At 46.1% G+C, this 14,216-nt stretch overlaps 1 protein-coding gene across 3 annotated transcripts in view; it reads left to right on the top strand.

Annotated features, from left to right (window-relative positions):
* The first annotated feature begins 3,903 nt into the window (after window positions 1-3,903).
* Window positions 3,904-14,216, top strand: part of fhip1aa (FHF complex subunit HOOK interacting protein 1Aa) — a 192,056-nt gene continuing 181,743 nt past the window's right edge. For all 3 annotated transcript variants that reach the window (XM_072553768.1, XM_072553356.1, XM_072552582.1), the window contains exon 1: window positions 3,904-4,148. The gene's annotated coding sequence lies outside the window, so the exon portion shown is untranslated. The remainder of the gene's footprint in view (window positions 4,149-14,216) is intronic.

The raw sequence follows: 14,216 nt of genomic DNA, 5'->3' as shown, positions 1-14,216 counted from the left end.
GTGATACTTTATTTAACTAACAAGAAGTTCCAGTTTCAAAAGACCACTTGATGTTATTTGTAGTTACATCATGTAGTTCAACTAGTTGAGCTTGATAAAATTCAAATAGTCCTTATTTCTCCTGGGTACATATTTAAACCATTACCCAATTGTAAAGTTAAAAACCACATCAAAAGTCATCAATGGATCACCTATGTTCTCCCCTAACTGCTGCCTCAGTTCTTAAGTATAACTACCTCGCACTCCCTCTCCCGGCCCACTCCTTTTTTCTGTAAAAGACTGGAGCCTCTTCCCTCACATCGCCAATTCCTTCTTAATCATTAAAATTCCCTGAGTTAGGCAAGGAGTTTGTCTCGGCCTACTGATCTGGACTTTGTCTTACTTCCTGGAGCCTCAGTATCATTCTGATTCTGTTTGAATAATAATTTGGTACCTGCTGATCTATAGAGAGCAACATCGATTATCCAGCATTTGATTATCTGAATATTGGATTATCCGGCAAGATCCCAATGCCTGGCTAAACTATGTTACCTGACATTCGATTAACCAAACAAAATAATCCCTGCCCGTGTCCTTCGGATAATCGAGGTTACTCTGTATTCTTAATCATTCCTGCCCTTGTAGGGATCCATGATGAAATACATTATGGCTGAAGTGACCTTAATTTCAACTGAGAAGGCAGTTGGATTTCTTTAAATAGGCTTCAGATTGTTTGAATAAACAATAGATTTTCTAAATGATCTCCTTGGGGAAGAATATTGTATGGTTACAAAGCTCTGGAGTGACTTCTCTCTCTGCATCTCCAGGATGGAGGTCGAGTTTTATGGAAGCAAATGTTACCCATAGAAGCCCATCGTTGTCCTCTCTCTCAGATTCTCCCTCACCCCTCCCCTCATTCCCCATGGTAGCCCATGAACAATAGGGCTCTGAAAAGCAGTATCATAGGCTTTCAGGCAGCTTTTGGTGGAACAATGTTAAATGGAAGGGGAATGAGTAGCAATAATGATTGTCCATTTGAATTGAAATGGTGGAAGAATATCCTGAAGATGAATAATTTAATTCCACAAACAACAAGTCAAGAATAATTAAGAAACAAAAATAGGTAAATTCGGAAAAGTAGAACAATTTCTGACCACAGTATCAACATTTGCCTTTCTCTTCATTCAGAAAATAAGATGTTGTTAGGCGTATACAGATTTCATGGCTTTGCGTAGACTTTTATCACAGACTGTCTTTAAAGCTGGGCACAAAGCAAGGGTGTCTCTATAAGTCACAGGTTAGGCCCCAGTTAGAATATTGGGTCAAATGAGGAGACATTTCTTCACCCAGAGTGTGACCAGCCTGTCAAATTCAATGCCATAGAAAGCAGTTCAGACGGCTTTGAATTGAATGTGTTCAACGAGTTAGATAGAGTTCTTGGTGCTGAAGGGATCGAGGGTATTGGGAAATTAGGAACAATGTATTGATGATCAGCCATGATCATATTGAATTGTACAGCAGACTCGAAGGGCTGAATGGCCTAATCCTGCTCCTATCTTCAATATTTCTAAATTCTATACAATAAATTTCAAGAATGGTGTAACAGCCTTGTAAAAATGCAGAGATTCTGTTGCATGGCACTCAGGATGATGTGAAGGAGCTGGTGTTAGACTGGGCTGTACAAAGTTAAAAATCACACAACACCAGGTTATAGTCCAACAGGTTTAATTGGAAGCACTAGCTTTCAGAGCGACGCTCCTTCATCAGGTGGTTGTGGAGTAGGTTCGTAGGACACAGAATTTATAGCAAGAACTCATAGTGTCATACACTGATGCGATATACTGAACAAACCTAGATTGCTGTTAAGTCTATCACCTTTTAGAATGGGTTGCAGCTTTTGATTCATTAATATGTAAATCCCAGAATTTCTTTCAAGTCACATCAATATATTATTACTAACCCAAAAAGATTTGAGGCTTTTCTTGACCTCATCTACCATAGATATTTCATGGCTCCTCCAAATTTCCTTTTTGTGCAGTCTCCTACATTCTCTATACTTTTGAAGGGCCTCTCCTGTTTTTAATGCACTACACCCATCCTTATTTTTCTTTACAAAGCTCTTAATATCCCTCAGTATCCAGGGTACCCTGGTCCTGCTGTCCTTGCCCTTCACTCTGAGAGGAACATGCTGGCCATTCTCGCTCTATTACTTTTAAATGGCTCCCACTTTCCAAATGTAGACCTCCTTGCAAGTGCTGCTCCTAGGCTATGTTTGCCAGATCTTGTCTAACGCTATTGAAATTGGCCTTCCCCCAATTTAGTCAGCAACTTCTGCACTATCCTTATGCCTTTTCATAGTTATGTCAAAATTTACAGACTTACGATCACTGTTCCCAAAACGGTCACCCACGGAAACTTCACCACTTGTTTTTCCTGAGCCCAGAGTCAGGGTCTGGCACAGTCCTTGCTGAACCCAGTCTCAATGCATTAACACAGACTGAGCTGACCCAGTCCAAGAGTATGGCATAGACCTTGCTGAATTGAGTGTGTGGTGCTGGAAAAGCACAGCAGGTCAGGCAGCATCCGAGGAACAGGAGAATTGACGTTTTGGGCAAGAGCCTTTCATCAGGAATGGGGGCTTGTGAGCCAGAGGGGATGAAAAGATAAATGGGGGGCCGGGGACTGAGGGGAAGGTAGCTGAGAGTATGTGATAGGTTGGAAAGGAGAGTGGGGGTGGATATGTGGGAAGGAAGATTGACAAGTAGGACAGGTCATGAGGGCATTGCTGAGTTGGAAGGTTGGAACTGGGAAAAGGTGGGGGGAGGGGAAATGAGAAAACTGGTGAAGTTCACATTGATGCCAATGGTCTGAAGGCAGAAGATGAGGCGTTCTTCCTCCAGGTGTCGGGTGGTGAGGGAGTGGCAATGGAGGAGGCCCAGGACCTGCATGTCCTTGGCAGAGTGGGAGGGGGAGTTGAAATGTTGGGCCACGGGGGGGTGTGGTTGATTGGTGCGGGTATCCCAGAGATATTCCCTAAAGCGCTCTGCGATAAGGCATCCAGTCTCCCCAAATGTAGAGGAGACTGCATTGGGAGCAACGGATACAATAAATGATATTGATGGATGTGCAGGTGAAACTTTGATGGATGTGGAAGGCTCCTTTGTGGCCTTGGATGGAGGTGAGGGAGGAGGTGTGGGCGCAGGTTTTGCAATTCCTGCGGTGGCAGGGGAAGGTGCCAGGATTGGAGGGTGGGTTGTTGGGGGGGGGGGGGGGGGGGGGGCGGGTGTGTGGACCTCACAAGAGAGTATAGAAGGAAATGGAAAACCTTGCTGAGCCCAGTTTCAGTGTCCTGCATTAACACAGACCTTGTTAAGCCCAGTTTCAGTGTCCTACATTAACACAGACACTTTTGAGCCCAGTTTCAGTTCCCTGCATTAACACAGACCCTGTTGAGCCCAGATTCAGTGTCCCACATTAACACAGACACTTTTGAGCCCAGTTTCAGTTCCCTGCATTAACACAGACCCTGTTGAGCCCAGATTCAGTGCCCTGCACTAGCCCAGACCATGCTGACTCCAGTTTCAGTTCCCTGCATTAACACAGACCTTGCTCAGCCCAGTTTCAGTGTCCTGCACTAACACAGACTTTGTTGAGCCCAGTTTCAGTTCCCTACATTAACACAGACCTTGTTGAGCCCAGTTTCAGTTCCCTACATTAACACAGACCTTGTTGAGCCCAGTTTCAGTTCCCTACATTAACACAGACATTGTTGAGCCCAGTTTCAGTGTCCTGTTTTGCATGAACACTGAGCCCAGACTGACCTGATTGTAAAGGGCGGCTCCCTCTGCTGGCGGTGTCTAACCGGGAGATCGCTGCCTCAGCACAGGTTAGATCTACAACTCCTCCCTCTCTCCCACCCTACCTTCTCACATCGCTCCCCAGAACCTGGGCACTTCCCGACTCAGTCTGGCCGCGGGGTGTTGCTCAGGTGCCTTGGAGAGAAGTTGCTGTTTGAACGGGGAGGAAGTGATTAGAAAGTGAGGATACACTCTCTCTCCTTCCCACCCCCCCCACCAGGCTACGTGATCCTGCTGGGAGAACAGTTTCTTTATGCTTTGGAGCAGCCAGGGGAACTGGAGAGAGTCATTTTGTAGGGGAGCGTGTTCTGGGTAAGTGTGAGATGTGAACTCTGTGAACACTGGCCGCGCCTGAGCTGCAGGTCTGAGAGCTCCTCTGTGTGTTTACTCCTTCCCTCTGATGTTAGTCCACTGGCGGAAGCCTGCATTAGTTTGTCTCCGGCTTCGTCCACCGAGGTAACCGGGTGCCTTTTTTCTTTAAAGCCCCATGAGAAAGGGGAGATCTCCCGCAGGAGCTGACGCCGCGCCACAACACACAGCCATTCTCCTGCAGTTGTCTCCTGGGGCCAAGCTGATACCCGGCTTTCGGGTCTTGTCCTGGGCTCAGTGTTCCCCCTACAACAGCAGATTGAAACTGGGCTCAGCAAGGTCTCTGTTAATGCTTTTAGTCTGCTTTTCTCGTTTGACCTGTTTTATTGGGTGTGTGGTACGTACTTGGATTGTTAGACCAGAAGGACAGAAGTGTTTGTAAATCTTCCAGAGGGACCTGTTTCTCTTAAACACAACAATAACTTGTTCAGTTGCTCTCACAGCCCTGAGACTTTGCAGATAATCCTGGACACAACTTTTGTTGGTTTTTGTTTCGCCTGCGGAGGGAACGGGACACTTAGAAACAGGATCGATCTTAATGAAGGTCGATTGTTTTGGGACATTCACGGCAGTTTTATGCCCCCCCCCCCCCGCGTTGGGATAGAATAACAGTTTGGGGTCAGTGGAATAAACTTGAATCTTCACCAGTCCTGAGTCAAGTCCACGAGCAGCATTGAACGGGGAGTGGTTTTCCAAAGGCTGATCTCTTTCCTGGGCTAGGCAGGTTGACCTGAGAATTACCATGTGACGTGTCCCTTGGAGTTGAGCTGGTTCTGTTGTTAAGGAGATGTGGTTTGGGACGTTACATCACTATTGTTTAACTCTTTGAGGACTGTCACACAACCCAGAACATGCAGGCAACATGCTTCTGGATCTTAAGGTGCGCACAGTTGGAGTGTATTTATTTTTGTTTAGTTACCTCAACACGCATCTATAGTTGTGGGAAATAGTTTTAATAGATAATGAGTGAAAGTGCGTGTTTTGAAACCTGCTTTGAGTTCTAACGTCTGTTGGTTTCAGTGCTGTCCTTTTGCAATATTTTGTTGTTTTGGAGCTAGCCACACTGTGGCAATGTGATAGTTATAGTGTTGAGTCCTTAAAAATCTAAATCGGTGTAATAAAATCAGATATAGGTTTATATCAGCACTGTGTGAAAGTGAGGCCTGCAGGTGCTGGAGAGGTATACAGCTCAAAACATGGGTCCACCTCCCCACATGAAATTATCAGGTCACCCAGATTCCTTCACGAGCAGTAACTGTAGTACTGATGTAAGTCGAGAGTGTGGTGCTGGAAAAGCACAGCAGGTCAGGCAGCATCCAAGGAGCAGGAGAGTCGACATTTCAGGCAAGAGCCCTCTTTGTACTACCATACCTCAATGGGTTATGTGTGGCTAGACAAGCATTCTTTCCTAGTCCTCAAGCTTTTGCCCGAAACGTTGGTTCTCCTGCTCCTCGGGTGCTGCCTGACCTGCTGTGCTTTTCCAGCACCACACTCTCGACTTACATCAGTACTACAGTTATTGCTAGTGAAGGAATCTTATTGTGGATGGCCTGACAATTTCATGTAGGGAGGTGAACCCATATTTGGGTTGTACAACGTTGCTTATAAGCTAAAATAATATTCAGTGGTCTTTGTACTGCCATAGCTTAATGGCTAGACAAACATTCTTTCCTTGTCCTCAAACTGTTGACAATTGCTGAAATACTCGCCATTTTTCAATTGGAGGACAGCAATAAAGATAAAATGTTTAAAATAAATTGAAAGCTGAACTAAAATACATAACACAATATTGAAGTAACTCAGTGGTCTTGCAGTATCTATGGAGAGGGGTACAGAGTTAGGGTTCCAAGGAAGGGGTCACCAGACCGGAAATGTTAACTCTGATTTCTATTCACAGATGCTACCAGACCTGCTGAGCTTTTCCAGCAATTTCTGCTTTTGTTTAAGGTTTTGAGTCTGGTATGACTCTAATTCTGACGAAGAGTTGTACTGAATTTCACAGTGGATAAAACGTGGAACTGGGAAAAGCACAGCAGGTCAACCAGCATCAGAAGAGCAGGAGAGTCATGTTTCAGGCAGGACCCTTCCTCAGGACTAGGGAGGGGGAAGGGAACTGAGAAATAAATAAGGGAGAGGGGAGGGGCTGGGGGAAAGGTAGGTGAGATGGCCTAAGGTGGATGCAGGTAGGAGGTGATTATAATAGGTTGGTGTGAAGGGTGGGCTGGATAGGTGGGAAGGGAGGAAGATGGGCAGGTCAAGGGGGGTGGGTTGGGCAGAGAGGCAGGGCTGGACTTGGGATGGGGTGGAGAGATTTAGAAGCTGGTGATTTCTATGTTGAGGTCATAAGGTTGTAAGCTCCCAAGGCAGAAGATGAGGTGTTCTTCCTTCAGTTTGCGCGTGGCCTTATTTTGACAGTGGGGGAGACCCAGGATGGACATGCCAATGTGGGGATGAGAGGGGGCGTTGAAATGGCTAGCAAACAGGAGGTGAGGTTGATTGGAGTGGGAGAACCATAGGTGTTCCCTGAACCAATCTCCACTTTTGCGCTCAGTCTCTCCAATGTAGAGGAGACCACATCAGGAGCAACAGTTGCAGTATATCGGGTTAGAGGAAGTGCAGGTGGATCTCTGCTGGACTTGGAATGATCCTTTGGGGTCATGGATGGAAATAAGAGGGGAGGTGTGGTGGTAGGTATTACACCCTCTGCAGCTACCGGGACTAGTTAGTGGGGAATGTGGATCTAACGAGGGAGTCACGGAGGGAATGGTCCTTATAGAAAGCAGATAGGGGTGGGGAAGGAAATATCTTATTGGTGGTGGGGTCAGACTGCAGGTAGTGAAAATGGTGGAGGATTATGCGTTGGATTTAGAGGTTAGTGAGGTGGAATGTGAGGGCCGGGGGAAACTTGTTGGTATTAGGGTGGGGTGGGGAGGGTGTGCATGGGTGGTGGTTTGAGGGCGGAGATGTGGGAGATGGAGGAGATGTGGTTGAGGCCATTGTTAATCACGGGGGAGGGGAAATTGCAGACCTTGAAGTCGGAGGACAGCTGGGATATCCTAGAATAGAATTGTCCATCCTGGGAGCAGCGGAAGTGGAAGAATTGGGAATATGGGATTGCATTTTGCAGGAGATGGGGTGTGGGAGGAGGTGTGGTCAAGGTAGTTGTGGGAGTTGGTGGGTTTGAAATGGATATTTCCTTCCCCACCCCTATCTGCTTTCCCTCGCGACCATTCCCCACCAACCACACCTGGCACCTTTCCCTGGGGCTGCAGGGGATGTAACACCTACCACCACATTTCCCCTCTTGCCTTCATCCAAGGCCCCAAAGGATCATTCCAAGTCTAGCAGAGATTCACCTGCATTTCCTCTAACCTGATTTACTGCATCCGTTGCTCTTGATGTCGTCTCATCTATATTGGAGAGTCTGGGGGCAAGCCCGGGAACTGGTTCAGGGAACATGGGTGGTTCTCCCGCTCCAATCAACCTCGCTTCCTGTTTGCCAGCCATTTCATCTCTCCCAATGACATGTCCATCCTGGGCCTCCCCCTGCTGTCAAAAAGGCCACATGCAAACTGGAGGAAGAACACCTCATTGTCTGCCCTGGGAGCTTACAACCTTATGGCCTCAACATAGTATTCACCAGCTTCCACAGCTTCCCACCCTCCCACCTCCCACCTGGTCCAGCCTGTCCCACCCCCTTGACCTTCCCTAACCTGTCCATCTTCCTACACATTCAGTCCCCCCTTTCCACTGACCAATCTCAATCACCACCTACCTGCATCCATCTATCACTATCCAACCTACCTTCCGCACCCCCTCCCTCTATTTATTTCTCAGCCCCCTTGCCCCTCTGCAGGCTTGATGAAGGGTCCTGCCATTAACATTGAGTCTCTTCCTCTGATGCTGCCTGACCCACTGTATCTTTTCCAGCTCCACATTTTCTTGACTCTGACTCTCCAGCCCCTCACTATCTCCAAGTTATGATGAATTTCAAAACATTCTCAGTTTGTTTCAGATTTCTAGCTTCTGCAGATTTTTTTCTTTATTGCCTAGTTAGATATTTGTAGGGAATCCTTATCCAATTTACTGACCTGTGCTCAGGAAGATGTAAAGGGGGAATTGGAAATAGTGACAATCTCTATCAAATACATTGTCACTGTGTTCAAAGTTTATGTTTTAAATCATAAATTGTGTGGTGCGAATACAGCTGATGAAAGTAGCGATTACTATTTGAGAGAGCTCATCTTCAGGATAAAGTAATCACTTTTTAAGTAACTTTATTTTTGAGTTTATGTTTGTAGCCCTATTCTGATCTATACCTGTGATTCTTCCAACATCCACTACCGTGTTATGATCCAAACCATCTCCTTTTTACCACAGACATCTGATCGTTTTACACCACATCCCCACCGTCAGGATGGTATGCAGGACCTTTGCTTCTTCCCTGCATGCCAACCCCAGCATTTTCCGTCTCCCATGAACCTTTTCTGTCTGGCTGTACCTGTTTCTGAATTGGCCAACCTCATCTTTGACTCCAAATTAAAACATGTTGCAATGACTTGTGTCACACTGGGAACTAAGCAGAGTCCTAGCTGTATCTTTTTATATGATCGTTTTCATTCTGTCAACTCTGTTTCAGTCATGATGATGACTTGTGTCAATGTCAATTCTTGCTTGTACCCTGAACTGGAAAATTTAATCAACTTTTCTTTTGATTCTCACCCCTCGCTCACCTTCACATGGTCCATCCCTGATCTCTCTGTCTGGGCGTTTAGGGATAGTTTGTGAACTAATATCTCCTATTAGCTCATTGATTTCTGTAACTATCTTTCTCCTATTCTGCTGTCTTCCATTTTCACTGTCTCTCCATTTCTCACCCCTCCTTCACCTTTATTCTTAGACCCCACTAAAATGAACAGAACTCTTAAAGGGTGTGGGATAGTTTGGATGTAGGTGGGGGAGGGGTTTGCCCGAGATGTTTGAGATTAGAACCCGGGGGGGGCATAAGGGAGGGGCAATTTAAGAGCGAGATGAGAAAGAATTTCTTAAAAAGAACACAAATCTTTGGAATTTTCTGACCCAGAGAGCTGTGGCAATCCAATCATTGGGCATGTTCAGAAATTAAATGCAAAGACTAATGAATTCAAGGGCTAGAATGGTAAAGTGCATGAGATGTTGCTCCACCATGATCTAACTGAATGGTCGTGCAGGTTTGATGGCATACTCCTGTTCTGACATTCCTGTTCGGATTTCCCTGGACTGCACTCACTTCTCCATATTCAGTGCAATATCTTCCATAATTTCCATCATCATCTGCATAATTCCACCATCATGTGTATCTTCCTCTCGTCTTTCAGTATCTAACCTTCATTCCGAATGGACAGTTCCCTCTGTAACATCCCAGTCCATTCTACCATTACCAACAAGTATAAGAGATGGAACAGCTGTCATTTTCCCCTTATCCCTTCTCACCATCCTGGACCTGAGATACATCTTCCAGATGAAGAAGTGATTATTTTTATTTCTTGCAAGATAGTGTATTGTCAGCGCTGCTTATGATTAGACTAGACTCCCTACAGTATGGAAACAGGCCCTTCAGTCCAACAAGTCCACACCAACCCTCTGAAGAGTAACCCACCCAGACCCAATTCCCTCTTACTAACAAACCTAACATGGCAATTTAGCATGACCAATTCACCCTGACCTGCACACTTTTGAATCTTGGGAGGAAACCGGAGCACCTGGAGGAAACCTGCAGAGACTGGGAGAATGTGCAAACTCCAGACAGACAGTCACCTGAGGCTGGAATCGAACCTGGGTCCCTGGCGCTGTGAGGTAGCAGTGCTAACCACTGAGCCACCGTGTCCCCCTGTGTGATGTGGCCTGTTTTAGATGAAACCGAAAGCAGGCTGATCGTTTTGCTGAGCACTTTGCTTCAGTCAGTGTGACTCTGGCCTTAGACTGTGTGTCATTTTAAATGTCTGTTGCACTTCCATTCTGACTTTTGAGAGTTTGGCCTCCTGTGTTGTCCTGATGAAGCTCAGTAGAAGCTGGATCGCTTACAAGGTTCAGAGTTCAGGGCTCAATATTTTGGCAGATAGCAGATGCCATAGCATAATCCTGATGTTGTTTCCTCATCTCTGCTCCTGTTCGTTTATTTGTCCCTTTATTGTGTCTTTTTGCCTTGTGACACCATCCCTTTTATTATTTAAATCGTTCTCCCTTCCAATATAGTCATAGACTTCCTTTCTTTCCACGTCTCTCTCGACTTTGCTTCTTTGAATTTTGCATTTGATTAAAATCTGTTATATGTTGGATTTTCCTGTTCTGACAAAAATAAGTCAGATGTGAGGCATTAATTCTCAGTAACGTTGCCTGACTTACTGACTCTTTACAGTATTTTCGGTTTGTGTTATTAAATGTTGCTCTTGATTAGTCATGTGACTAAAGAAATTAACGGGTAACTTTATTCATGATATTTTCAGAGAACTGTTTCTGTCATTGGGATCTTAACAATATGCCAATAATGTTACACAGTTGCTTTCACTGATATTAAGAATCTCATTCTTTTATATACTTGGAGAAACTGGCTTATTTTAACTTGAGTCTTCGAGATGTACAGCATGGAAGCAGACCCTTTGGTCCAACTCACTCATGCCGACCAGTCCCACTTGCCACTGTTTGGCCCATATCCCTCCAAACCCTTCCTATTCATAAATCCATCCAGATGCCTTTTAAATGCAGTAATTGTACCAGCCTCCTCCACTCCTCTGGCAGCTCATTCCATACACGCACTACCCTCTGCATGAAAAAGTTGCCCCTTAAGTCTGTATTAGATCTTTCCCATTTGGACACGGCTAATGTGGGGAAATAATGTTGACTATTGACCTTATCCATGCCCTTCATGATGTTATAAACTTTTGAGGTAACCCCTCCGCCTCCAGGGAATACAGCTCCAGCCCATTCAGCCTCTCCCTATAGCTCAAACTCTCCAACCATGGCAACATCCTTGTAAATCTTTTCTGAACTTTTTCAAATTTAACAACATCTTTCCTGTAACAAGGAGACCAGAATTGAATGCAGTATTCTAAAAGTGGCCTAACCAATGTCCTGTACGGCTGCAACATGACCTCCCAACTCCTGTACTCAGTGCGCTGACCAATAAAGGCAAGCATACCAAACCCCGCCTTCTCTCCCCTGTCTACTATGAACCTGCACTGCAAGGTTTCTTTGTTTGGCAACACTCCCTCCTTGAACTTCTTGCTGCGCTTGATAAAACTCAACCCAAGCAGCATTTTTGTAGTCCTTTGAATGCATTAAAATAATCCCAAGGTACATCACAGAAAAGGTGGCAATGTATTTTATTAACTTTGGAAAGGAAAAGGAGATTGGACATGGTGTGGTAGATGTCAGGTGCAGAGGGGTCAAAGAAGCATACTTTGAGGAGATAATTCTTTTGTCGAAGTGGATAACATTATGTGTGAAGAGAAAGTGACATCAGTTAAAATGGGGATCAGGAAGTGAAGTTGGGTAGCCATTTTGTGTGAATAGTGTGGAGAAGGAAACGCCATTTATCTGAGTGTATTCCAGAAATTTTGTGCTGAGCCAATGATGGAGTTCTGGCAAACAAACTATAACTCTGGCTGTCCGTTTTAATCTCAGCGTCATTGTTGTTGAAATGTATGCAGTTTGGTGTTCCAGATGATAGGCTTGCTGTCGTGTCTGCCACAGACTGAAAAGCAGGTCCCTCGACCAGTCTGCTTGGGTCAAACCGCAGTGACGTGTGCCCAACTTGGAAGCTCACAGCAAGATTCTGATGAAGGTGACGGGAGTTAGATTCGGGTTTGGATGAGGCGGTGCTGGAGCGGCATGTTGAGTTATGAAGGAAAGTAAATTAAATTGAGAATTTTAATTCCAGTAGGATGAATGGAAAGAGGTGAGTGCTGGTGTGGATGGGGATCTGGGCTCTTAATATTCAGGGTAAGTCTGGGAGGTTCAAGTAGCTCAATATCAAGTGCCTATAAAATACACTGCAGGCTTTGACAAGGCATTCCTCCCTCACTTCACATCCAAAAGCAATAACCTCCACATTTGCAACATTTTAAAGCAACAGCCATCATTAAACCTGCTCTGAAAAGGGGTCACTGGGCCTGACACCTTAACTCTGATTTCTCTCAACAGACGCTGCAATTTTCCAGCTATTTCTATTCCCCTTTCCGAATCCAGCATCTGCAGTTCCTTGTTGTTTTTTTTTGTTCTAACCATCACCGAATCTGCCAAAGGAATATGGCAGCAAGAAAAAGGATGTTGTGAAACTTGAAAGGGTTTAGATAAGATTTACAAGGATGTTGTCAGGGATCGAGGATCTGAGCTACAGGGAGAGACTGAATAGGCTGGGGCTGTTTTCCCTGGAGTGTTGGAGGCTGAGGGGTGACCTTCTAGAGGTTTATAAAATCATGAGGGGCATGGATAGGATAAATAGACAAGGTCTTTTCCCTGGAGTGGGGGAGTCCAGAACTAGAGGGCATAGGTTTAGGGTGAGAGGGGAAAGATATAAAAGAGACCTAAGGGGCAACGTTTTCACACAGAGTGTGGTGTGTGTATGGAATGAGCTGTCAGAGGATGTGGTGGAGGCTGATACAATTGCAACATTCAAGAGGCATTTGGATGGGTATATGAATAGGAAGGGTTTGGAGGGATATGGGCCAGGTGCTGGCAAATAGGACTAGAATAGGTTGGCATGGATGAGTTGGACTGAAGGGTCTGTTTCCGTGCTGTACATCTCTATGACTCTGAGCCAGCTCCAGGAACTAAATAATCATTTTGGTTGACCTTCTGCCTTAATATACTTCCTCCCACTCTCCCCATGTTGCTTGATATTGTTAATGTCAAGGAATCTAAGCATCTCGATCTTGAACATATTCAGTGAATGAGTCCCTGCGGCCTCCTGGGGTAGACAGTCAGTGGCTGGGTCTCACCACGGTCTCCCGGGGTAGACAGTCGGTGACAGGCAGCCCTGCGGCCTCCCGGGGTAGACAGTCAGTGACTGAGCCTCCCTGCGGTCTCCTGGGACAGACAGTTGGTGACGGGGACCCCGCAGTCTCCCAGGGTAGACAGTCGGTGACTGAGCCTCCCTGTGTCCTCCAGGGGGAGACAGTGACTGGGCCCCTGTGGTCTCCCAGGGTAGACAGTCAGTGACTGGGCCTCCCCGCGGTCTCCCGGGGGAGACGGTCAGTGACTGAGCCTCCCTGTGGTCTCCTGGGGTAGACAGTGACTGGACCCCTGTGGTCTCCCGGGGTAGACAGTCAGTGACTGAGCCTCCCTGCGGCCTCCTGGGGTAGACGGTGTGTGACTGAGCCTCCCTGTGGTCTCCTGGGGTAGACGGTGAGTGACTGAGCCTGCGGTCTCCCGGGGTAGACAGTCAGTGACTGGGCCTCCCTGCAGATTCCTGGAGTAGACAGTCAGTGACTGAGCCTCCCTGCGGTCTCCTGGGGTAGATACTCTGAAGAGTTACTGTCCTTTGTGGAAAGGGATTTCACTTTATCTTGGTCCTAAATGGTTTACCAGATATTGTGAGTCTTTGCGCCCTTTCCCCGCCTCCCCCCCCCCCCCCCCCCCCCCCGCCAAGTTCTAGACTCCCTGAGCCAAAATATCCTACTTTCTTGACAGTCCCACCAGCCTGTCTCCTACTTCTAAGGGCTTGAGAATACAGACCCCGTCTCCATCCACCATTCTGGGAAACAGGCTGGTGAGCCATCATTGCACCTGCTTTCTGGCAAGTATTGTGGTCCCAGCTGATGCGAATCCTGAACACGTTCTGTCCTGGAGTGAGATCACAGGGTTGTATATTTTTATTTACTGTGGAGATCAGTCACTGAACACACTCTGAAGATCCTGCCAAGGTACTTTCAACAAAGAGAAGATACAAGTTTATTATAGAAAAGAAAACATGAACTATATTATACATTAAGAATTATCTGAAGCAAACTTTTTACAAATATCAGAAAGAAA

Source organism: Chiloscyllium punctatum, chromosome 1 (assembly GCF_047496795.1).
Source record: "Chiloscyllium punctatum isolate Juve2018m chromosome 1, sChiPun1.3, whole genome shotgun sequence".
Taxonomy (NCBI): Eukaryota; Metazoa; Chordata; class Chondrichthyes; order Orectolobiformes; family Hemiscylliidae; genus Chiloscyllium; species Chiloscyllium punctatum.
This window is presented reverse-complemented; position numbering and strand designations above follow the sequence as displayed.